Source organism: Toxorhynchites rutilus, chromosome 3 (assembly GCF_029784135.1).
Source record: "Toxorhynchites rutilus septentrionalis strain SRP chromosome 3, ASM2978413v1, whole genome shotgun sequence".
Taxonomy (NCBI): domain Eukaryota; kingdom Metazoa; phylum Arthropoda; class Insecta; order Diptera; family Culicidae; genus Toxorhynchites; species Toxorhynchites rutilus.
In genome coordinates, this window is record NC_073746.1 from 66,605,495 (window position 1) to 66,630,506 (window position 25,012).

Here is a 25,012-nt window from a genome sequence, read left to right on the forward strand (position 1 = left end):
GTATTGCCTTCCGCCGCTGTACACATGTCGTGCGAGAACTCCCCGAAGATTCTCAATTGTACTCAGGTCTGGACTACGTGCTGGCTAGTCCAAGAGCTTATTGTGTCGATCCGAAAACTACTGCATACTATTCTTACTGATATGGATGGCTGCATTGACCTGCTGAAAAGTGAAGTCTTAAAGAATTAAATCCTTCGTAAATGGTACCAGAACGTCTTCCAGTATTTCCACGTACTTTTCTGAGTTCTGAACCACCCCAAATCATGAGTGTTCCGCTTCCAAAGTTTCCGTTCAGCTTGACCTTGGGTTCCTTCCTCCATTCATGCCAGTAGTGTGCACAACAATCAGGGCCATCTAGATTGAACCTCTTTTTATCCGAAAACACAACGTTATCCCATACATTTCGCCATGCCATATGTTTTTTGGGCGAGATTCAATCGAGCCTGAATATGTGCTGGAGTAAGATTCGGTTTCTTGGCCTTTCTAGTGTACATGAAATAACCTGATTCCCGCAATATCTGCGTTTATTGGTAATCGGGAGTTCAAGTTTCTTCTTAACTTCCGATGCTTTGAACATTCCAGTTCCGGGCAGCTCCAGAGTTCAATTTCTGTCACGATTGCTTATTTTGGTAAGTTATATCGGCTTCTCTCTTTCTTCATCGAAACTTTTTCTCCCTTTTCTACTTCTTTGTCAACCTCTCTCTTTTTTGACGTAGGACTACGTCTTACATTAAGGGTGCAAAATCAAAATTTATTGGTAATCGGGAGTTCAAGTTTCTTCTTAACTTCCGATGCTTTGAACATTCCAGTTCCGGGCAGCTCCAGAGTTCGATTTCTGTCACGATTGCTTATTTTGGTATTTCCCTAAATTTTCTTCTTAACGCCTTTCTTCAGCACGTTTCGAATCGAAACTGACCGCGACAAGCCACTAACGCCGAGGAAGGCTGTTACCAACAGAAGTCCGGCTAGAGACCTGCAGGGCGGACTGTTCACGGGTCTTAAACACCCTCTTCTCTTCGGGTTTTTTGTATAGGGGCGTTCCTACCCACAATAAGCAAACTCAAAGGGGGGAAGGACGACATTTCGGGTTTATATATTTTATTCTTTTTTTTTTCAACTATCACTCACGGCACACTGGTAGGAACTGCCAGTCACCGGATGTTGCGGCTCCAACACGTTGTGGGGAATTCGGGGGAACTTGCACTGCGTCCTAGAATTCCGTCAGGATTCATCGAGCGGGAAACTCTTCCACCATTCGCTCGGGTAACATCTCCCACTACTCGCACTCGCACGTCACACGGAAACGGATTCTCGCTTTTTTTCCACCACGTCGTTTTACTCAATTTTCCGCGCGCGTTTCGTATTTCCACCACTCACGGCTTTCGCGGTCCCCACCAAAGTACTTTCGTTTCCGATTTTTTTCTCCTGAGCTTCTCTCTTTCTTCCTCGAAACTTTTTCTCCCTTTTCTACTTCTTTGTCAACCTCTCTCTTTTTTGACGTAGGACTACGTCTTACATTAATCGTGCCAAATCAGAAAACAGGTCACGTCTTTATGAAATAAAGTTAACGTTAATAACTATTTTTGCTGCGAACGGATTTCAACGATTTGTATACCAATCGAATCGGAAATTTTCTAAGATTTGTTTGATATTCTATACATTACAATCCCATAGGCTGTATAGGGTTTAAATTGGTGAAAATAGGAGGCATCGCTATTTTTCCATACATTTGGTCTGTCTATTTGTGTGTACTTTCCCGAACAGAGCTGTCAATAACGGGTAACTTATGCAGCCGCTAGAATAGAAACAACGAAGGAGGATAGCTAACACAGAATATTTGCGAAGTAAAGTCCACCCTTGCGAAGTCGCCACTGTCGCTAGCGTATAAGTATTGCATCTCCTCTGAGGAAAATTCTCAGAATCTTTCTGTGCCCGAAACAACAAAGATCGCTTAACGTTTGCTCGTTTTGTGTTTTTTTTCCTCGAACTGTGTTTGGCTTTGTGTGTGTTGCTTATTTCCGTTGCGCGAAACTTAGAACTTGTTCATTTCCTGTACATGTGAATAGCACACCTTCGATACTTTTAGTTGCCATTCATATTTGCTCTCGTGCGCATCGGTTCTGTTCTGCTGCAACAAGCTCCTAGCTTTGTTGATGGTTTTGAACGAGAGTCGAGAAACGATTTTTCATAAACGGGTATTCTCGCGATGTTCCATTTTTCTCGCTGCAACTGTGTGCATCTGTTAGACGCGTGTTTGATACTTGTTGAATGGCGATGCACGGAAGATGTCTCTCGTGAAATACTCAGTGCAATGCGTGCATTGATATAAAGAAACAAATTGTGACATATGACACATTAGTGTATTGTTCTCGCAAATGCAAGAAAGAATCGTTGCTTCTCGAAATGATTCTACAAAACCACGCAAGCCATTAAACCTTTCCATGGTCCCGGAACTTTTTACTAAAGAGTTATTTATGAAATAATTTCGACTTAAATATTCGCAAATCCGAAATGCTAAACCAACAAACTTTAAAAAAAAAGATTGCGTAATCCTACGTCCTAAGCGGTCGTGTCTTGGATACAACCCCTCGAATTTGACTGAAGTGACAGTTTGCCATGGTTTTTGGTGTCAAAGGTGCGCCAGTCGCTTATATTTAATTGCGCGCGTTTGAACGAATTCTCCTCTTCAGAATAAATCTTTGCCTCCTATTAAAGGTAAACGGAGTTTTAAAATTAAATCATTGTAGGTCTAAGCTATACACTCGACGATCAATCAAATAAAGGGTGTGTCACATCGAATTGCATCACGGAAAAAACGCTGTAGAAATTCGCCCAGTAGACCGATCCTTTTGAAAATTTTAGACAGTAAAATAAAAACTATTAAACAACTTTTGTCATTTTCTTTTTATTCATACTTCGAGCCCAAGCCCGTATGCTCGCACCTTCCTCTTTACCCCGTCCATAAGGTTCTGTACAACGTCAGGTTGTAGTTTTTTTTTGAACAGAAATCCATTTTCTCTTGAAGTCCGCCTCCGATTTGACAACTTTTGGGTTCTTCCGGAGGGCCTGCTTCATAATCGCCCAATATTTCTCTATTGGGCGAAGCTCCGGCGCGTTGGGCGGGTTAATTTCCTTTGGCACGAAGGTGACCCCGTTGGCTTCGTACTACTCCAACACGTCCTTTGAATAGTGGCACAAAGCGAGATCCGGCCAGAAGATGGTCGGGCCCTCGTGCTGCTTCAATAGTGGTAGTAAGCGCTTCTGTAGGCACTCCTTAAGGTAAACCTGCCCGTTTACCGTGCCGGTCATCACGAAGGGGGCGCTCCGCTTTCCGCAAGAGCAGATCGCTTGCCACACCATGTACTTTTTGGCAAACTTGGATAGTTTCTGCTTGCGAATCTCCTCCGGAATGCTGAATTTGTCCTCTGCGGAGAAGAACAACAGGCCCGGCAGCTGACGAAAGTCCGCTTTGACGTAGGTTTCGTCGTCCATTACCAGACAATGCGGCTTCGTCAGCATTTCGGTGTACAGCTTCCGGGATCGCGTCTTCCCCACCATGTTTTGCCTTTCGTCGCGGTTAGGAGCCTTCTGAACCTTGTATGTACGCAGGCCCTCCCGCTGCTTGGTCCGCTGGACGAATGAACTTGACAAATTCAGCTACATCCCGGATCCCGGCGACATCCCGGACCGAACTTCTCGGATCACGTCTAAACTGCTTAACTACGCGCTTGTGATCTTTTTCACTGACGGAGCATCCATTTTTGCCGTTCTTCACCTTCCGGTTGATGGTTAGGTTCTCGAAGTATCGTTTTAGTACTCTGCTGACCGTGGATTGGACGATTCCCAGCATCTTACCGATGTCCCGATGTGACAACTCCGGATTCTCGAAATGAGTGCACAGGATTAATTCACGACGCTCTTTTTCGTTCGACGACATTTTTCCAAATTTACGAAAAATTAACAATGAAGCATGGCCAACGTGATCTATACACTCTTATCTGATTATAAGCGAAAGCTGAAGATATAATTCCTAAAAATTAAATTTCTACAGCGTTTTTTCCGTGATGCAATTTGATGTGACACACCCTTTATAGTTGCGAGGACAGATTTATGATCGCTTGTTTGAGAACTTCGAACAAAAATTAGCATGCGTTTAAACGAAACTTCCACACTGTATATCTTCGCCATGTATTGAAATACATTCATGATCACCAAGAGTTACAGGACGAAAAATGAACAAATTTTGAAGTTATTTGGCTATCCCAATGTCGATTCCCGTTCTGGCTGGGGGATTTTTCATCAAGGAAATCTCTTCCGACTTGCACTGTGGTCACGCGTATTCTAGGGCTTGCCATTTGAAACGTGATATATTCGAAACAGATCTATTCTTTTAATGAAAATTCTGATTTTCTCCTCCAATATGTTCTACCTTAAGCAGCATATTTTTTTATTTATACTGTTCGCAATTTTAATCATCTCCTCTATCATTTTTGCGATTTTCTTTGTGCTTGGGATAATCGCTGTATTTTTTTTTTAATGTCAAGCTTTTTCGTAATGCTAACAAATTAGAATTTTTATTATTGAAAAGATTATGTCCAAATTTCAGGTATATTTAGCATATAATTTCACACAATGAAAATGAAAGTCGTACCGAATAACCCATATTTGTTGATTCAGAAATTATGAAAGTAATATTCGGAGCTGGTATACACTATAAATTACGCAGTAAGAAAATTTCCCGTAATCACCGTGAATACGGCTGATCACTACAATTGGCTCGAATGCTTGATTTTTTTTACTGCTTGGTTCTCATGTTTTGTTCAAAAATTTGACGAGAAACAGAACTTTTTATATTATTTCTTATGTTTCGAGATACGTGATAAAAGCGAAACATTTTGATACATGATAAATTCGAGAGTGATATAAACGAGACGTGATGGAAAATCGATCTTTCAGGCCGTATAACGGTTTTTTTTACAGACAAAGGGGGTCTTCGTAGCCTAATTGGTTGCGTGTCCGCTACTAAGCGAACGATCATGAGCTAATAACTCAGGGCCCCTCAACTGACCATCTTTGTGTGTTATTCTAGCTACTACGTCCACGCAACAATCATCATGTGTCGGTAATCCCAGTCCCTTATCGCTCACATTACGATCTGCTGCATCGGTAATTGGTGCTAATTCTAACACAGCAATGGAAGCCTCATATCAGCAGTCCCGTTGTGAACAGTCCAACTGTGAACATTCGAACAATAGGAATATTCTAACGCCGAAAAAGGCGGCATGTGTTGTGTATCGATAGAAATGGAATACTCGGCATGTGCTGTGTATCGATAGAATTGGAATATTCTTAGGCCTAAACAGCTACTGTGTTATACATAAAAAAAAACAAATGTTTATCGATGGATAGGAATCTTAAGCCTAAATAATATACAACAATAGTTATCTTAAAAACATAAAAATGTATACGAATAAATTCGACTCTGTGACAGCTGAATTGCTAAATGAGCCTAATAAACGGATGGGATAAAAAAAAAAGGTATTCCATGCAAGAACATTATGACTGATCATACACGATCTATGGTTGGTCGTCATTGTGGTTTTACAGCTCACTCAAAGTTACAACTGCCTGGTTCACAGACAGCATTCAGTAGCAAAAAATCTTAGCCGTAGATCGTATCAGTCTTAACAATATGTTATAAGTGCTATCAATATACTTCGAACTAATTCATTGAAATCGATTACAGCTTCCCCAACACAGTCATCAAAAACAAGCAGCCTTGGGGAAATCAACATTGCAAATACATGAAAGTATGGGGATTTTTGTTTTCACCGAAATGTGTTCCCTAACACAGACTTCGAAACCAAGCAGCGTTGGAGAAATCGGCTCTGCAAATACGTGAAAGTTTAGGGAACTTTTAATCCCACAGAAATGTGTTCCCTAACAGAGATTTCAAAACCTTGGTGCCTGGAGGAAATCGGCATTGCAAATTCATGCAAGTCGGGGGTATTTTAGTTTCGATTGAAATGTGTTTCCCTAACACAGACTTCCAATCCATGGAGCGTGGGGTATTTTTCTTCCGACCGAAATGTGTTTCCCTAACATAGACTTCTAATCCATGGAGCGTGAGGAAATTGGCATTTCAAATACGTGCAAGTCAGGAGCATTTTTGTTCCGACTGAAATGTGTTTCCCTAACACAGACTTCTAAACCCAGGTGTCTGGGGAAATCGGCTTTGCAAATAAATGGAATCTGCGAGTACTTTTGTACTCGCTTGCCTTTGTGCAGACTAGAATATGTTTCCCTCACACGGTCTTCTAAACTTAGGAACCTGGGAAAATCATGCATACACTAGAGGCGAATGATCTTTCAAGTTTCAAGCGAATTCGCGTTTCGAGAAGTACGTACACTTGAGAGATGCAACCTGCAGAGGGAAATGTAAAATAAAATAATCGTTTAATAATTTTCCCGTTCCCGTTCCCTAGGTACACCAAACGTAAAAGGACTGTCATTAAATTTACTTGTAACGAAGAGCATAATCTATCAAAATGCATGAATTAACCTTACATGGCATTTGCTCAATCTTTTTACTCACAAAGCAAATATATTGAATTCAATTACATTCGGAAATTGTTACATTCAATCAAGAATTTAATCAATACCATCAAATAATTACTAAGCAAAGGTAGTCCCACGTCAACCTTGCGGTTATATCATAGATATAATCCACTCTTTTTTTTTTTTAGTCAAAAATCGACTTTTTAGACAAAACGACCGAAAGTGCCGAAAAGTAAATTTTTGACAAAAAAATTGTTTCTAGATAACAATAATTTTCGACATTTCATATAATCCTAAGACATTTGGTATCAAAAATTTTTGTTTTGAAAACCCCGATTTCCTTTACTCCCCCCTTTGGGTGATTTTTCAATTTTCAGAAAACCTCAATTTTGAGATCTGCGACAATAGTAACTGAGGTCTGTATGAGCTAATATTTTTTCAGAGAGTATTTTATCGTGCAAATCAACATTTCGCAGGGAGTCCCGTATGGAAAATCGATATGACGATTTTCATCGGCACCCTAAACTATATGTTTTGCCTCGTATTCAGAAAGTCCCAGAGTGACGATTTATGACAAAAATTTTTTTTTCGAGATGACAGTAGATCTCGACGTTTCATGCAATTTGAAGACATTTGGAATCAAGAAACTTTTTTCGAAAACCCCGATTTCCTTTACTCCCCCCTTGGGTGTTTTTTCGGTTTTCAAAAAACTCAAACTTTGACCGCTGTGCGACACTAGTAAATGAAGTCCGATTGAGCTGATATTTTGCATAGGGTAGTTTTTCGTGGGAATCAACATGTATGTATGATCAGCTTTACGAAATAAATGAGGAATATAACTGTAACTTATATATTATCAATCTCGAATGTACCGCGAAATACACGTCTAGTTTTATCATTATGAATGATAAATATTTCATTCCTCTCCATGAGAGATTATACGTGATCTTCAGGTTTTCTCATTGATTATGCGAGTGCGTCGTGATTTATTGAACGGCCCGTCATTCCAGCTTCACATGCATACAAAGTATTCGAATTTATATAACATCAACTCATGCAATCACTATGGTTTGGTTTGGTTTCATACTAATAGTATTTCACAAATCACGTGCTCGGTAAGAAACAAATGTACCGATGAAAGCACAGTTTATTTCATTGCGATCATTTTAATCATTATTGGTTCACATCGGACGGCATCGAGACTTGCGCCTGCCGAATTTTTAATCTTCTCTGCTTTGATTATGCTTGCTTTTCATCACACCATATTTTCCGCCTACATGTTGCCTCAACACGACACACATACGAACGGAAAACTCCATATTTCCCAACGAAGTGCACGGTTTCAGAAATAGTATCACTGTATATCGGTTTTGTCGAATTTCATAATCACACCCACACACTTCATTGGTTTCACTCCACTAGGTGATGGCACTGATTTTCATCTGAATAAATGAATTACCCTTGTTTAATACGATCACCACTTCAACAATAGCAGCCCAAACAAAAATTCACAGAGTGAAGGAAGAAACTTATCACGGGAAAATCAACTTTACGTCACGATCGCACTCCGCGCCCATTCATAAAAAAACTGCTGTCCAAATACTATGCGCGCTGACCGAATCCGCGAAAAACCACGCGACCGAGGCGAGAAAAAGGAAGGAAAAACGGCGCGAGCGAGTCGGGTTCTGCTCGCGGCAAAAGTTCAAAACTTAATGTTGCATGGAAATCGTCCGACCGGGGGCTATAGCAAAGTGTGATGTACTTGTTTTGCTTTTTTTTCTTTTCGGTTTCAGTGGTGTTTGCGATTGACTTCTGGGAGAGAGAAGACGAGTATGTATGAGATGTGCATCGAAGAATGACAATTTGCCGCCGAAGGTGCCCCTACTGATGCCCCACCGCCGCCACCGCCTCCATCACCAACGAGGAACGCCGGCAGCAGTTATGGACCGAATTATGGGCGAAGGCGGGCTGGAGTCCCACCACCGTCAGTTCCATCTCTCGAGTGGTGGGTGGCGTAGTGTTGATGATCACTATCATTAAATTTCATCACCGTCACAATCATCGCCGTCAACATCACCATCATCATCGTTAACAGCTGATTGTGGTGCTAGTGTTAGAGCTTTGTCCAATTTCGGATTCCTACGCGACAAGCATCGCCGACAAGGTTCGTAGGACTAATTTGCAATTTGTAGCTGTCGGCGGGGAACGCATCGGTCGCGCAGCACCACAGGCACGGGTGGACAGAATTGGTTTGAAGAGCTTAAACCATTATCTGATTAGCATTATTTTCGAATATAGAACGCTATAAAAGACCGTCCCATAACATTTCGTTTCTGTTTGCTAATATTTGATTAAATTGAAAGTACCGATTGAAATATATTGCGATCATAGGAGACTGTCATAGAATTCAGCAGTGGACCGGGGTACCGTGATAATCAACACATTCGTACTTGAATTCTTTTGTTTTCGAAACGATATTCTCATGGTGCAGGAAATAATAAAGATCATAATTTCAGTTTCGATTGCATTGCAAATGCTAAATTGTACCTCTGGATTTGTAAGTCATTCGGTCTGCAAGGCTACCGTGGCCTGCGGGCATACTTATTGCGCCATCATGCATTGTTTTGTCAAGGAAAGTTCCTTGTTCCTCTCAAGGAATTTTAAAGAAAATGAGGGAAATGAGTTGAGAATCAAGTTTGTCTAATGTTCCGTCTTGAACACGCCTCTTCTGAGTCATATGATCTGTGTACTGAAAATCTGGATTTTTCTGGACCTATTGAATCAATTATTTGGAAAAAAAACTAATAGTGCAAAACTATTGTATAACATACTAACAGAACAGAAGACTGACCCGGAGCTCAGTGAATTTCTGTCGGGCCCACTGACTAACACAACGATGAATCTATGGCCCCTCTGACTATCCTCTTTCCTATGACTACCCTCTGCTATGTCTTCTGTTTCCATCCACTGTTACATCTCTACGGAAGTCACCTGACTATTTGACCCGCTTCCGGAACCGGATTATCCTCAAGCTGCACAGTAGGTCGGTTCGTGCGAAATCCAAACTCATCACGTCAACACGTCATCAGCGAAGCTGATAAACCGATGGACTTGTCAAAAATCGTGGCCGTATGTAAAAGTTCGCTTTCCGCATAACACCTTCCAGCAGCACGTTGAAGAGCGGACAGAACAATACATCGTCTTGTTGATGTCCCCTATAAGTCTCTATAATGAGTCCAACAGATCGTCTAAGAATCGCCGCTTATCGTTGTCTGAATCAGGCTTGTCAGCTTTCGGGAAAAGCCGTGTTCGTCCATGATTCTACATAGCTATCGTCGATCGATGTTATCATATGTGACTCTGAAGTCGACGAAGATGTGATGCGTAGGGACTTGAACCTTATGGCACTTTTGGAGGATATTACGTATTGTAAAAATCTGGTACATCGTCTAGCATCCGCTCATGTATTCGACCTGGTAACTTCCAACAACTTCCCCGACGCTATTGGGAAAACTATGGGGCATGTTTTAAAGTGTGTGTGTTTCATTACTCACAGATGGCCCCTTCGTTTATATATTTTACCCCAAAATATTCCACGAACAAGTGCGAGAGAGTCAATACATCACTGCTGCAAACAAATCATTGACTTAGTGGATATAATTTTCATCGTGTTATTATTTGTTGTGGGAACATCGTCAATGTAAAGCCTGTCCTCGTTAAATTACGGACACTTTTCTTTCAGTGTAGTTTATGAAATATTTCACTATTCAATGAAATATTTCACTTACATGACAGCTGAAATCCTCCTCTTTATTTCGATGTCCAACATGTTTACATTCTTCTTCAGTTTGGTAAAATGGCGTCGAATCAAGTGGAAGTACGCAAACGCATTTTGCGCGAACGGCAGCAAAATCCAACACTGTCGGTACGTGATCTCGCCAAAAATCTAAAATTGCCGATGAGTACCGTGTTTAGTGTGTGCAAATCGTTTGACCAGCGCTTAACTGTGGATCGGAAGGTTGGAAGCGGAACAAATCGAAAAGTATGCTCCCGACAGATGGACCGAAAGGTGGTTGCCATTATTGAGAAACATCCCTACCTTCCAGTTAGAAATGTGGCTCGAAAGGTTAGAAAAACAAAATCATATGTACATAAAGTGAAACAGAGGCATGGACTGAAGGCGTACGAAGTGAAAAAGGTTCCCAATCGTGATGATAAGCAAAATTTCACTGCAAAAAGCCGTGCTAAGGTGCTCTACACCCAGTTTTTTCAAAAATGTTCATGCACCATAATGAACGATGAAACTTATGTTCTCGAAGACTTCAAACAGCTTTCGGGTCTCGCTTTTTATACTGCGATGCGAAAGAATGCCGTAGCCGAGTGTTTCCGGACCAAGAAGCAGTCTAAATTCCCCAAAGAGTACTTGGTTTGACAGACCATATGCAGTTGTGGCCGAAAATCCATTTCTTTCGTCTCTACCGGCACTATCAACAAAGATGTCTACGAGAAGGAATGTCTCCAGAAGCGGTTGCTACCATTCTTAAGAAGCCACGACTCTTCAGCGTTGTTTTGGTCAGATTTGGCCTCTTGTCACTATGCAAAATCCGTCCTGGAATGATATAATGCACATGAGGTCAAATATGTGCCAAAAACAGCAAATCCACCGAGCTGTCCAGAACTTCGCTCAGTGGAAAAGTACTGGGCTCTGATTAAGCGAAAACTATTCGAAACTAAGAAGAAAGCGAATGGCATTAATGATTTCAAGATGAGATGGAAAAGCGCCGCCACCAGCATATCTGAGGATACTGTACGGAACCTAACGGCAGATGTTCCCAAGAATGTTCATGAATTTTACAGACAACGTAATTAACATCGAAGTAAGCTCTCCTTGTTTAAGATATAAGTCTATTTTACTGAAATAAACAATCGGTTTTGTTGTATTACGTGAATTTTTGTTTTACTTTTGTTTTACTTATTTTTGTTTAATTTAACGTGGACAGGCTTTACACACGATTCACGACAAATTCGTGTGATAGTGTGGAGTTCTAGTAGGTAATAGGGGGTAAACCAAATTGCAAAAATTGTACAACTTTCTTAATTTGACCATTTCCTCCGAATGCTGGTGGCAACTACATCTTAGGTGCACTATACGTAAGTTTCAATTTTGCCTACCTTTCGATTGATATTTCATCAATGACCTGTGTAATATTGTCTGCCAAGCATGTTAATCCGTATTGACGTGATACTTTACATAATCCTACATCAAAATGTGTGCTATTCTATCAAACTAATACTGTTGAAAGGTTTACATATTTTTGTATTTATGAGGTTTTATTATTGAAATTTAAAACACCTTTCGCAAATACTTACTTTAACCGAGTTTATTGCAGAATTGAATGAAATGGTAAGTGGTAGCAAATAAATAAGGCTAAAAATATAAGATAATAAATAAACCATTTCTTACAATAACATCATATAGTTGCTTTCCAAAGATGTGACAAATCATCAAATTTATTGTTCGATTTTTCGTTAATAGGTGAATTGATCATCCCTAATCTCGTCCATTGTATCGGTGGATGCTCACCCAAGCTAGAATCAAAACTCCCATTTTCATGAGCTCCTTATTACCGATATCCGTCGTCTGACAACTCAACTTTGAAGAACGCATTGCTTAGGGTGTTGAACAGGGGAATTTTCACTAAGAAAAACACGCAGCATTTTGAATGTATTAAAAAACCTCGATTAAAATGACTATGTCTCGTCCCAGCATCACCAGTTCTGAAAACATCTGATTCATAGGGAAAATTCTTATCTTCATTTTACTTCATTTGTTGTAAGATTGGTAATCTAAGTAAAACGAACACATATTACTTGAACATCTTGAATATACGCAAATATTACTAATAAACGTGTTGTATGGTTTTTTTTATCTTCAATTCATCAACAGAAACTTGAATTTGTTAAAATATTCTGATAATCTCATTCAGCATTATCTCAGATAGCAATGAAACGTTGTGGGTGTAAAGGCATTGGTCATTCAAGCAACGTTGCTTACTTCAAATTTTCAAAAATGAAAAATGAAATGAAATTACAAAAAATTAAGTTCATTTTTCTCAAAAATGTGAAACGTGAGAATTTACACGCAAAGAGGATTTACACACAAAGTGAAACATTATGTTTTCAGTACGCCCATTCTAGCGTTGCCAGAAAGCATTTCATTTTCGGCAGAAACCATATCTTTTCATGCCTTGTAGCGTCAAATGAGCAAATAATGTCATCTGTTCCAACGCTTCAAAATGTTTTTATGTATGAAAGCAAACATCGCTTTCTTTTTTTTCATCTTTTTTGGGATTGCACAAAAAAAAAGTCCAAACGACGTCAACGGGGATCGAACCAAGGTTTTACGCTACCACGCTAATGATTAATGTTGCGCAAAAACGTGATAATATTACATCTCATTACAAATTGAAGTGGGCAAGTGTTTCGATTCCCGTTCTGGTCGGGAGAATTTTTCGTAAAAGAACTTTCCTCCGACTTGCACACTGTGGTCACGCGTATTCTAGAGCTTGCCACTCAGAATGCATTCAAGGCGTGTTATTTGGCATAGAAATCTTAACTAAGTACTAGTAAAAATGACGCAAGTAATATTACGTTGAGACGGCGAAGTTCTTCTAGGAACGTTGGTGCCATTTAAGAAGAAGAAGAAGAAGAAGAAGAAGAAGATGTGTTTCATAATTTTTCTCTTAGAAAACACTTTCCAGCATAAAGGAGATCGATATTCATCTCGGTCTGGGCCGTATACATATGTGGCAAAGTAATGCGTGCTTATTTGAAACGTGTCTCTTGTTTCACTTTCTCCTATTAATCTTATATTGCCGTACCATATATATTATACAAAATCTTACCAGTATTTGAGGGTCATGACATTTTATGTTATTTTTACGCTCATTTAATGTAATAAATCGGGATGACAAAACATGAGCTGAAAATCAACTTTGGGTGTAGTCTCCATACAAAAATGCCATATATTCCATAAACTCAGAAAGTTGACATCTTCAACAAAAATTCATATTTTAATAAAATCTAAAACTTTGTAGAATACACTATATCGCTATCTTGACTTGGAACAAAATTGGAATCAGTTGTAGTTTTTTTCAAAGAAAACATGAAAAATGTTGTTAGAAAAACTTTTTCCCTGTAAAAGTTCCCATCTTCCGAAGTATCGGTAGCTTGCTGGGAATTGTAAGGGCTATTCATACATTAGGCTGTCAAAAAAGTCCTACGAAGCTTGGATTCACAAAGAAGCTCGATGTATGGGTGTCACACACGTTGACGCAAAAAACATCTTTGACCGTATCGACGCATGTGAATCGCTGCTGAATTGCAACAAAATCGACCCGTTTCTGAAGCGGATGGTGACTGGCGATGAAAAGTGGGTCACTTACGACAACGTGAAGCGCAGTTCGCTTTGTTTTTGTTTTTATAATACTGGCTTCTTGATACGTTTGAAAATAAATATTATCTATAAGATAAATCGTCCTGCTCAAACCTTTGTAGGGGTATGAGGCGGGCCATCATCATCATCATCATTGCGCGGGAGTCACGGTATTGCGAATGTGACCAAGAACGCATTACGGGACGATGAATAGCTAATGAATAAGACAGAAAAAATACGAAGTGTCATATGACATTTTTAGTTCGACGGTACTTTGACTGTTCAGGTTATGATGTTCATTAATGACACAGCACATACGTCTCCATGAATAGTCATACGATGGTAACCATCAGCAAAACTGGACCTAACGGAGCATTTAGCGAAAACCAAGATTTATGAAAGCAGCGTTATAAAAATATTTGCTGACGAATGCTGCAATCGATCGTCGTTATTGGGAAGTTGGAATTGTTGGGAAGGGGTCTTATTTTTGCTGTGTAATTCCGAGCAGGAATCCATTCCTTCTTAATTTCCGAGGAGGAATCGATTCCCCCTTTGAGCGTTAATAATTCTTTTCCGGCTAAACGAAGTGGTATGATAAACATTTTATTCGAAAGATGAAATGTCTAAGATTTATATGCTTGTTTCTTTTTTATTGCTAAGTCAACGTTAGTCCTACGTCAACCTTGAGGTTATATCAGAGATTTTTTTTATTTAAAAAAAATACATTTTTGAGGAAAATGAATTTAAATTTTCAGAATATTTTTTGAATGTAATTTTTCAAAACGATTTTTTTTATATATTTTTTTTTAAATTTTCACAATTTACCATATTTCATACTTCGATCAGAATATTACAGTTTATTATAGTTATAATTTTAGTTTTTGAGTTGTAAAAAATAAATAAAAACTTTGGCCCTATTCAAAAACCATCATATACGCTTTCGGTGCAGAAAGTTTATTTTCTTCTTTGCATATCGACCTCTCCATGCATCATAAAACAGCAGGATCGTACGGACTACGCAAAGCGAATGATTCATATTCAGCTAATATAGCAGATCCTGATTTTTGAGTCTTAGAAAGTGCAAACTATTTGATTATTTAGCTCGATAGAGGCTAAGGGAAGGGTAGACAGATCATATTTTGCATTTATAACGCCGCTATCCCTTGAAATATGTATATTCATATAGACCGCATAGTTTTACTAGCAACACTGCACACTTGTATGCAGGCTTCGAAAATGGTTTGCGATGGATATGGTTTGGATATGGATACAGCTCGAATATGCAAACAACAGTCTTCGTTCCTCTCGTGGTTTAATCATTTAGTGCAACACAAGTGATTACTGTCATTCATACAAGTATCTGAATGATCGTCTCATATTTGGTTATATGTTCGTGAGAGGTTACTTGCATGACACATTGTGTATCATTCGATTTTGATCGAATTCCAAACACTGGTTCTCGTTTTCAATGGACAATAACCCGAAGGTCAATAAGTGCAGTATTTATATATTTTTGTTGTTTATATGGCTGTATCACCTGTAAATATCAGTGTGTGGTATCTGCCTCAAGACTACTAGAGAGTTTGATTCTATCTTCTTTTTGGCCTTTCATAAGGTCATAAGCGATAAACTTTAAAGTAGCCACTTGGTTACGCGTTCGCTTACCAAGCGATCGATCGTGAGTTCAAACTCAGGGCCCTCAATTGACCATCTTTGTGTTGTTATAGAATAACTACGTCCACGCAACCATCATCAGCGATGGAAATCGATCCACGGTGGAACAAAGATCGATTCATCCATACAACTGCCCTGCTCTGCAAGAAACATCGGGCTGCTGTTCTATAAATAACCCAACAATGATCAATATCAACTGTCTCCGCTGTCCGGTCTGCTGAACAATGGAAGAACAGAAAGAATACCCTTACGCCTAAATGGCTACTACTGTGTAATTTACCATAATGTAATGGAACAGAAAACTTAACGCCTAAATGGCTACTACTAACTACTGTGTAATTCACAACTTATAGAAACATAAACATATGTACATGTACACGATTAAACCCGGCTCTGTTACAGCTAAATGCTAATGAGCCTAATAAATAAATGAGATAAAAAAAAAAAAACTTTAAAGTTTGTGGACTCTTTAACACAAAGAGGAAAGATAATCAAGAAAGAAAATCGATCTCGATGTATACTCAGTGCAGTGCATGTATTCGTATAAAGAAACAATTTACGACAGTATGTTCAGCTTATGTAATGTTCTCGTGGATCAAGAATGAATCATGAATCAAACATCTCCAGCTACTTTTACAAAACCATGGAAACCGTCATTTTCAGGGCCTCCACAAAATGCAACTAGAGAATTCATACTAAATTTTCGATGCATTCTAAAACGAAATTCAAAGTGATGTACAAGCAGACTGTATGAAATAATTCCGAAGTCTTACGTTAATAATTTGGTTGTGTCTTGGCCACAACTTCATTGTGCTTGAAACTCACGTCTTTGTACTGTGTACAAAAACATCAACAAGTCTTTCTTCTTGCTCGGTTGTCAAACTTTTTATATTATACAATGACAGCTCTGAATCAATACAAGTCATATATTGGATGTCATCCAAGTTTGACAGCTGAATATGGGCCTATATGTTTTTAACCATGTATTTTTGGACAACCTTCAGATCGAAATTCTATAAGGCCACTGTCAGAAAATATGTTTCCAGCAAATTTAAGTTCTTTTTCGGTTACGAATTTGCCAGAAAATTCATGATTTGGCAAGGGATTTGCAGTTGTGGACAGAAAACCAAGCTTCTCGCCGCAAACAAGAAAATGAACTCGAAAATGTATAGGGAAGAGTGCCTGCAGAAAATTATCCTTCCGTTTATTAAGGCTCACAAAGGTCCGGCGAAGCTTTGGCCGGATCTGATAAGCTGCCACTACAGTCGAGAGGTGATTCAGTTGTACAGTGAAAATGAGGACGATTACTTTGAAAAAGACCTCAATTTTGTGATTTCGGTCAACATTTTGGACGTTACCAGGATATATTTATTATTATCCACAAAACAGGTGCGAAACCTGTAAACAATCAAGAGTAATCAACATAAATTCAATTCATAAATTGTAGCATTTTGGTAAAAGCTTCGACTAGTTTTAAACAAGTTATGGTTGGTAATACAACTTTTTTGATACCCGGTTTGCAAATACCCTGTTACTCACAAGCAACGAGCAGACTTTCAATACTCTGTTAACCATGAAAATTTGACATATCGTTAGTGAGAACCGTACCTTTCTAATTCGCCTTTAGAATACTACTCGTTTGGTAAAGTTCAATTTCAATGAATCGCAAGTAAAAGGTCAACCAACCCCTTCAAAATGAAAACAAATGAATGGATTGATTGAAAGGCACCACAGAGGCACCCACCCTCAACTATAAAAATAGTTCAATAAAATTAAGATGCAAAATCAAGACTAGGAAATAGGCTCTGGACAGTCACTAGTGGACCTCTTCAATTAATTGGTTCCAATGATTACAGATTTTAATCGCTCTATAGCCCCAGTATTGCGATGTTTACAGCTGCATCATAGGGAGGGTGTCATGAAAAAAGTGTGACCAATTAATGAAATTTATGACAGCAGCAGAACGGAACGTGCGACCGCCGCTGACCTGCGACATGATCAATGTGCTAAGACGTAGAAAACGCCGCGATACCATCGCAACTGCGAGTGTTCTTCGTTTGAAACAGGCCGCATACGCAATTAATCAGAATTAATAACTTCTAGATTGTTTTGTTTTCTCGTGGTGTCGATCCGCTAAACGAACTGTGGACCGATGGATCACAGCATTCTGTGGAGGATAAATTCGAGTCTGCCATATCATGCGCGTCGTAACAGCAAATCCAAATGAAGTCGACAAATGACAAAACATAAATATTTTTGTTCTCCTCATATCTTCTCCTTTTCCTGAAGAAAATATGTCACCCTTCTAAACTCGAGTCGACCGCGAGTAATCGGTTTCCTATATTATTAACATTAGAATTAAGGAAAAATGTATATATACTAGTAACAATACAGTAAGGAGTTTGGCTCCTTTAAACCTATGTAACTGAGCCTGTAAAAATAAACGATTTAAATAAAAAAAAATATTTTTGATTCAAATAAAAGGTTCATTCCGTTTGGGCTGGAGGAAATATCAGTTTTCCACAGCATTTGGGAATTCAAGTGTAACTTTTGAAAAGGGTGTTTCGATTTTTGTAAGAGAAATATTTGATAATTTATATCTCAAAAACTATGAGTCCTGCCGAAAAAGTGTCTTAGAATGAGTTTTTGATGTCCAAACGTGAAAAAAATATTAGTACTTTTTAAAAACAAAAAAAAAAACTTTAAGTTTAATATCTAAAATACATATTTTTTAATTTAAAAAAAAATCTGATTTTTTTTTAAATCTCGAGAATGGCTGCATTTAGAAGGAGATTAATGAAGAGCTTTTTTTAAAAATCACATCAGGATTCATAATTTGAGGCACAAATGATTGTGAAAATACAAAAATTTCAAGTTTCGAAAATTCATAAAAATTCGATGTTCCAGTTCGTCAAAACTAGATTTACCATCTTGGACTCATTTTTAAAATTTTCTTCACCACTTCTAGTTTATATGATTTTTTTTTTAAATTAAAAGATACAAAAAATAAATTTAAAAAAAATATTAAAAAGACAATAAATTACAATATTTTTTTTATAAATTAAAAAAAGCACTAAACCGAAAGGAAAAAGCCTTAACGTTATTCAGATCATGAAAGATCTGGCCAGATACACTTCTGTATCTGAAATTCGCAGGGTTAGACCGAACAAATTGCGAGTTGTCGTGAATGACCGAAAACACGCAAACGAGATTGTTGCTGATCAACATTTCACTCTCGAATATCGAACATTTATACCCTCCCATAACGTTGAAATTGAGGGGGTCATAACTGAAACAGGTCTGACGAGCGAACAAATAAAAACAGAAGGAAAAGGCAAGTTCAAGAAGCTCCCCTCAATGGAAGTGAAAATCTTGGACTGTCGCCAACACGGGAAACTTTCCCATGATGGGGACCAAACTAAATTCACGCCTTCCGACTCGTTTCGAGTTACCTTTGCTGGTGCCGCCCTCCCTGACTACGTTATGGTGGATAAATAGAGACTACATGTGCGATTCTTCGTGCCAAAGCCCATGACTATGCAACAAATGCAAGTCAGTTGGTCACACTTCAGATTATTGTGCCAACAAGGAGCGCTGTGCCACTTGCGGAGACCAACATGAGGGGAAATCCTGCAGTGCGACTGAGCATAAATGTCCATATTGCGGGGGATCCCAACACGAGCTCTCAGCTTGTGAAACTTACAAGAGTCGCTGGGAGAAACAGAAGCGCTCCTTAAAGGAACGCTCGAAGTGCGTATTTGCGGAAATTTTAAAGGCCGCTTCGCCACTGACCCAACAACAGGAACAACCAATCTTAACACACAATACCTTTTCCACGTTGCCAGTTGATGAAATGGGAGCGGATACAGCTAGCGGGGGCACACCGTTTATTTTCAAAGAGCGCAAAAATGTGACCACTCCCAAAGCTCAAGAACAAGTCCCCACGGTTATATCCCCTGTTAGCTTGCAGCGAGACAAGCAAAATCTGGCTACTCTTGGTTTTCGTGAGAATAGTTCATCTTCGAACAACCCAGCTTTCGATGGGACATCAAAAACCCCAACTGTCCCTATTTTTCCGTCTAGTTCACCTTCCCTTCGGGATTTATAAAGATGTCTGACCTTTTGGATCAAATCTTCAAGTGTTTTAATGTTTCCGACTCCATCAGAACCATTGTCATCTCAATGCTTCCAGTATTAAAGACAATTTTGCAACGATTGATGCAAACATGGCCCCTTCTTGCAATGATTATCTCTCTTGATGTCTAATTCAAATAGAGAGGTCGCAGATATCACTGTTTTACAGTGGAATTGTCGTAGTCTTATCCCTAAATTGGATACATTCAAATTTTTTATTCATAACTCCAATTGTGATGTTTTTGCTCTGTCCGAAACTTGGCTTTCTTCGCGAGATGATCTCTCTTTCCACGATTTTAATATTATACGCTTGGACCGTGATGACAGATACGGAGGGGTGCTATTGGGGATCAATAAGTACCACTCATTTTTTAGAATTGACCTTCCACCTATTGGAGGGATCGAAGCTGTTGCTTGTCATGCAAACGTCAGAGGCAAATACCTCTGTATTGTCAGCTTGTATTGGCCTCCGAGAGCAGCGGTTAGCCGCAAGCAACTTGTTGACATGTGCTCACTCCTTCCTGAGCCACGATTGATCTTGGGAGACTTCAACTCTCACTGAACTGCCTGGGAGGAACAGTACGACGACAATCGTTCATTGTTGAAATATGACCTTTGTAACAGCTTCGATGTGACCGTTTTGAATACTGGGGAAACAACACGTCTACCTAAACCTCCTGCTAACCCAAGTGTTCTTGACCTCTCGCTTTGCTCGAATTCACTATCGTTAGATTGCAAGCGGAATGTAATGCAGGACCCCAACGGTAGTGATCACTTGCCAATCAAAATTTCCATCACCATTGGGTCGAATTCTTCTGAATCTATGAACATGGCATACGACCTCACAAGACACATTGACTGGAAAAAATATGCGGACGCGATTGCTCTAGCCATCAATTCCAGAGATGGCTTACCTCCATTGGAGGAGTATAACTTCCTTTCTCGTTTGATCTATGACAGCGCGATTCGCGCTCAAACGAAACCCATCCCAGGTTCCACCATTCGCCGAAGGCCTCTGAATCTATGGTGGGGTAGCCAATGTTCCAAGCTTTATGTAGAAAACTCGAATGCATTCAAAGCTTTTCGGAAACGTGGAACCCCTGAAAATTTTCAAACGTATTTAGACCTTGAGAATCAAATTTTGATCAAAGGGAAAAAACGTGCTTATTGGAGAAATTCCGTGGCTCGAAAGTGGCTCGAAACATGAGAAATCCCTCTTCAACGAATGAAAGCGAAGAATATTCACATCGAATAAAAAATATGGAAAGTGGCTCGAAACATGAGAAATCGCTCTTCAACGAATGAAAGCGAAGAATATCCACATCGATGAATTTTTAATTTTGCGCGGAAGGTTTGTCCAGATTCCGCACCTGTGCAAAAAATAGTTCGAGATATACCACAAGATAGGTGCGATCTTGATTCCGAGTTTTCGATGGTAGAATTCTCTCTTGCTCTCCTTTCTTGTAACAATTCGGCTTCAGGAACGGATAGAATTAAGTTCAACTTGTGGAAAAACCTCCCTGATGTGGCGAAACATCGCTTGTTGAATTTATTCAATCGGTTTCTGGAGCATAATATTGTTCCAGATGATTGGAGACAAGTACGAGTTATAGCTATTCAAAAACCCGGAAAACCCGCGTCCGACTCCAATTCGTACCGCCCAATAGCAATGCTGTCTTGTATACGGAAATTGTTGGAGAAAATGATCTTGTTTCGCCTTGATCGATGGGTTGAAACGAATGGCCTACTCTCAGATACACAATATGGGTTCACAATATGTAAGCGACATCGACAATTGCCTTACACAAAATTGCAGCCTAAGACAACTTGCAGATGATGGAGTGGTGTCTGTCGTAGGATCAAACGAATCCGACCTGCAAGAACCCTTACAAGATACTTTGAACAATTTTTAAACCTGGGCCATTGGGCTAGGGATCGAATTCTCCACGGAGAAAACAGAGATGGTGGTTTTTTCTAGGAAGCATAGACCAGCAAAACCAAAGCTTCAACTTTTGGGTAAACCGATCACTCATGCTATGTCATTCAAGTATCTTGGGGTCTGGCTCGACTCCAAATGTACTTGGGGGGTCCATATTAGGTATCTGAGTAAAAAATGTCAACAAAGAATAAACTTTCTCCGTACAATTACCGGCACCTGGTGGGGAGCCCATCCCGAAGATCTTATAATGTTGTATCGAACAACTATTCTCTCAGTGATGGAGTATGGCAGTTTCTGTTTTCAATCAGCTGCCAAAACATACCTCATTAAACTCGAGCGAATTCAGTATCTTTGTCTCCGTATTGCGTTGGGATGTATGCCCTCAACGCATACCATGAGTCTCGAGGTTTTGGCAGGCCCACTAAAAGATCGCTTCAATTTCTTATCTCTTCGGTTATTCATCCGGTGTAAGGTCATGAACCCATTGGTAATCGGAAATTTTAAGCAGCTGATCTAGTTAAATTTTCAGTCTGGATTCATGAGTTCATATCATGAATTTATCTGAAGAAGGTTGATCCTTCTTCGTATGTTCCCAACCGTGTTTGTTTTCCTGACTACATCAATTCCTCTGTGCATTTTGATCTGCCCATGAAGCAAGATATCCATGGATATTCAATTTATCAACGATCGAGGATCGCTTCAACGATCTTCTATGCAAAGTATGGGGGTATCAATTGTGATAATCTGTACTTTACTGATGGGTCCACTATAAACGAGTCCACAGAATTTGGAGTGTTCAACAAAATTTTCAGCACCTCCCATAGTCTTCAGTTTCCTTGCTCAGTGTATATTGCTGAATTGGCAGCAATTCATTGGGCGCTGGACAGCGTCGCCTCACGACCTGTTGAACACTATTACATTGTAACGGATAGTCTTAGCTCTGTCGAAGCTATCCGTTCAGTAAGGCCGGAAAAGCACTCGCCCTACTTCATTGAGAGAATACGAGAAATTTTGAGTGCTTTATCCAGACGCTGTTATGTCATTACCTTTCTCTGGGTCCCTTCACATTGCTCAATTCCGGGTAATGAGAGGGCTGACTCTTTAGCAAAGGTAGGTGCAATTTAAGGCGATATTTATCAGCGTCGAATCGCCTTCAATGAATTTTATTCTTTAGTCCGCAAAAATAACATCGCTAACTGGCAACGCAAGTGGAATGAAGATGAATTGGGCCGGTGGTTTCACTCGATTATCCCTAAGGTTAGGCTCAAACCGTGGTTCAAAAGTCTGGAATTGAGTCGGGACTTTATTCGCACCTTCTCCCGACTCATGTCCAATCACTGTTCGTTAGATGCACTACTCTTCCGTTTCAATCTTGCCAGCAGCAATCTCTGCATTTGTGGCCAAGGTTATCACGACATCGAGCATGTTGTTTGGTCGTGCGAGGTGTTTTTGGTCGCCAGATCGAATTTAGAAAACTCCCTTCGGGCCCGAGGAAGACAGCCCAATGTGCCGGTGTGAGATGTGTTGGCTCGGTTAGACCTTGATTACATGTTCCATATATATGTTTTCCTTAAAGCTATCGATCTTCGTGTGTGATTGTCCCTATGTCCTTATACCCTCCTTTCCTTCCTTTGCGGGTAATTCGTCCCCTTGCTATAAATAGTAGAATAAGTTGAAATGTAAAAACACTATAGATATACGAGCAGATTTAAGAATTGAGTGTTCATCAACATTGTTACAATTTCCTTATATTCCATTCTTCTCCTAAAAATATGTCACCCTTCTAAACTCGAGTACACCGCGAGTAATCGGTTTTCCACCTTACTAACCACAGATGTAAGAAAATTGTTTGTATATATGGTTTTAAAATTATATTTAAGAATTCGGCTCCTTTAAACTTAAGTAACTGAGCCTGTAAGCCATAGTTTTTGGGATATAAATCAAAAATACAAGTTTTTGAAATCGGCATTTTTAGTTTGATTTCATTTGGAATTGCACGTAAGATTGCATACAAGTCAATCGAATATGAGTAAAAAATCGGTTGATATACACGATTATTATACGAATGTACATTAGCAGGTACGGCCGTATTTGAACGGAAGAGATTTTTTCCTCATGATGCCAACATACATCCTGATTTTTCTTCTTAATAATTTGTCAATTTTAATGTTATCATTGACTTTCTTGGGCATTGGAGTACTAAATTGAAATACTGATCAGTTACTTTGGTCACCAAAGTCCTCCTCATCAATTGGAGGAGGACAAAAATTCCACCGGAGTTGAATGGTCATGATGGGACAGTGTATACATACCAAATATACAAAATTGTACTGAAGGGTCAAGAACAGAACCTCGCGATTTTTTTTTGTCCTCGAATGTACCAATTTTTTTCGCTGCTTCAATCTGCAGTTGGTTATTATGTGAATCTGTTTCGTGACACAAGCCCGGAATACTGTTTAACAATTTCTCGCATCGTAAAGAATAAATTTTACAACTTTTCGCTAGCTTTAGAGTGAAATTATCTGTTTTTTAACGGTCTGTTGTGTTATGAGTTCTAATACTTTATGATTCAAAGCACAATATGTACACACAAGTCAAGCCAGATTTATTTTCCTATATCACCTACGATGAAGTTGGGACAAACTTTATAAACTTTGCATGAACTCAATTCCGAAAGGGCGCTCGAGTGAGATTAAAGTTATATCATCCGGTGCTTCGTTCGGAAGTAGCTCTCTCTCGGCATGTGTCTATCACACAGTATTGACATTTTCATCATTATTTTTCCATTGAGATCTTTTTTTCCACAGGCATCAGACGCGTACAGACGCCATTCAGTTCGCGGGTGTCTCTCGTCAGTCTGAAGATTCAACGGCTATATACTGTACGACTGTATATATCGGTAGCGGGCCCAGAAACCACAGTAACATGCCCGGTTTCCATAGTTTCTACCGATTCATCTCTGGCCGGACGGCTCTCGCGCGAAGTGTTCCCCGCAAAGGGGGGAAATTGCAAAGAAGCGATTGTAAAATGCAAACGATATTACAGATAACATCATTTGCATAAATAACGATTTCTGTGTAAAGTATCACCCGTTTGTCACCCGCTGACAAAGTGGGGGAGTCGAAGTAGCAGCTGAAGTCTGAATAAAGAGCGGCTTTCAGATCGCCGCCTTGGAGCTTCGTTTCGAAAAAACGTGATTGATGATACGCTGGTAGGGAGGATGAGCAGGTGGAGAGGATTGTTTGTTTGCCCACATACAAGATATCGAGGGA

At 39.5% G+C, this 25,012-nt stretch overlaps 1 protein-coding gene across 4 annotated transcripts in view; it reads right to left on the minus strand.

Moving 5' to 3' along the window:
• LOC129780073 (P protein) overlaps window positions 1-25,012 on the minus strand; it is a 248,822-nt gene that overhangs the window by 142,641 nt on the left and 81,169 nt on the right. For 2 of the 4 annotated variants that reach the window (XM_055787981.1, XM_055787978.1), the window contains exon 1: window positions 8,018-8,269. The exons of the other annotated variants lie outside the window; for them this stretch is intronic. The gene's annotated coding sequence lies outside the window, so the exon portion shown is untranslated. Of the gene's footprint in view, window positions 1-8,017; window positions 8,270-25,012 lie in introns of those variants that run through there. 4 annotated transcript variants of the gene reach the window in all.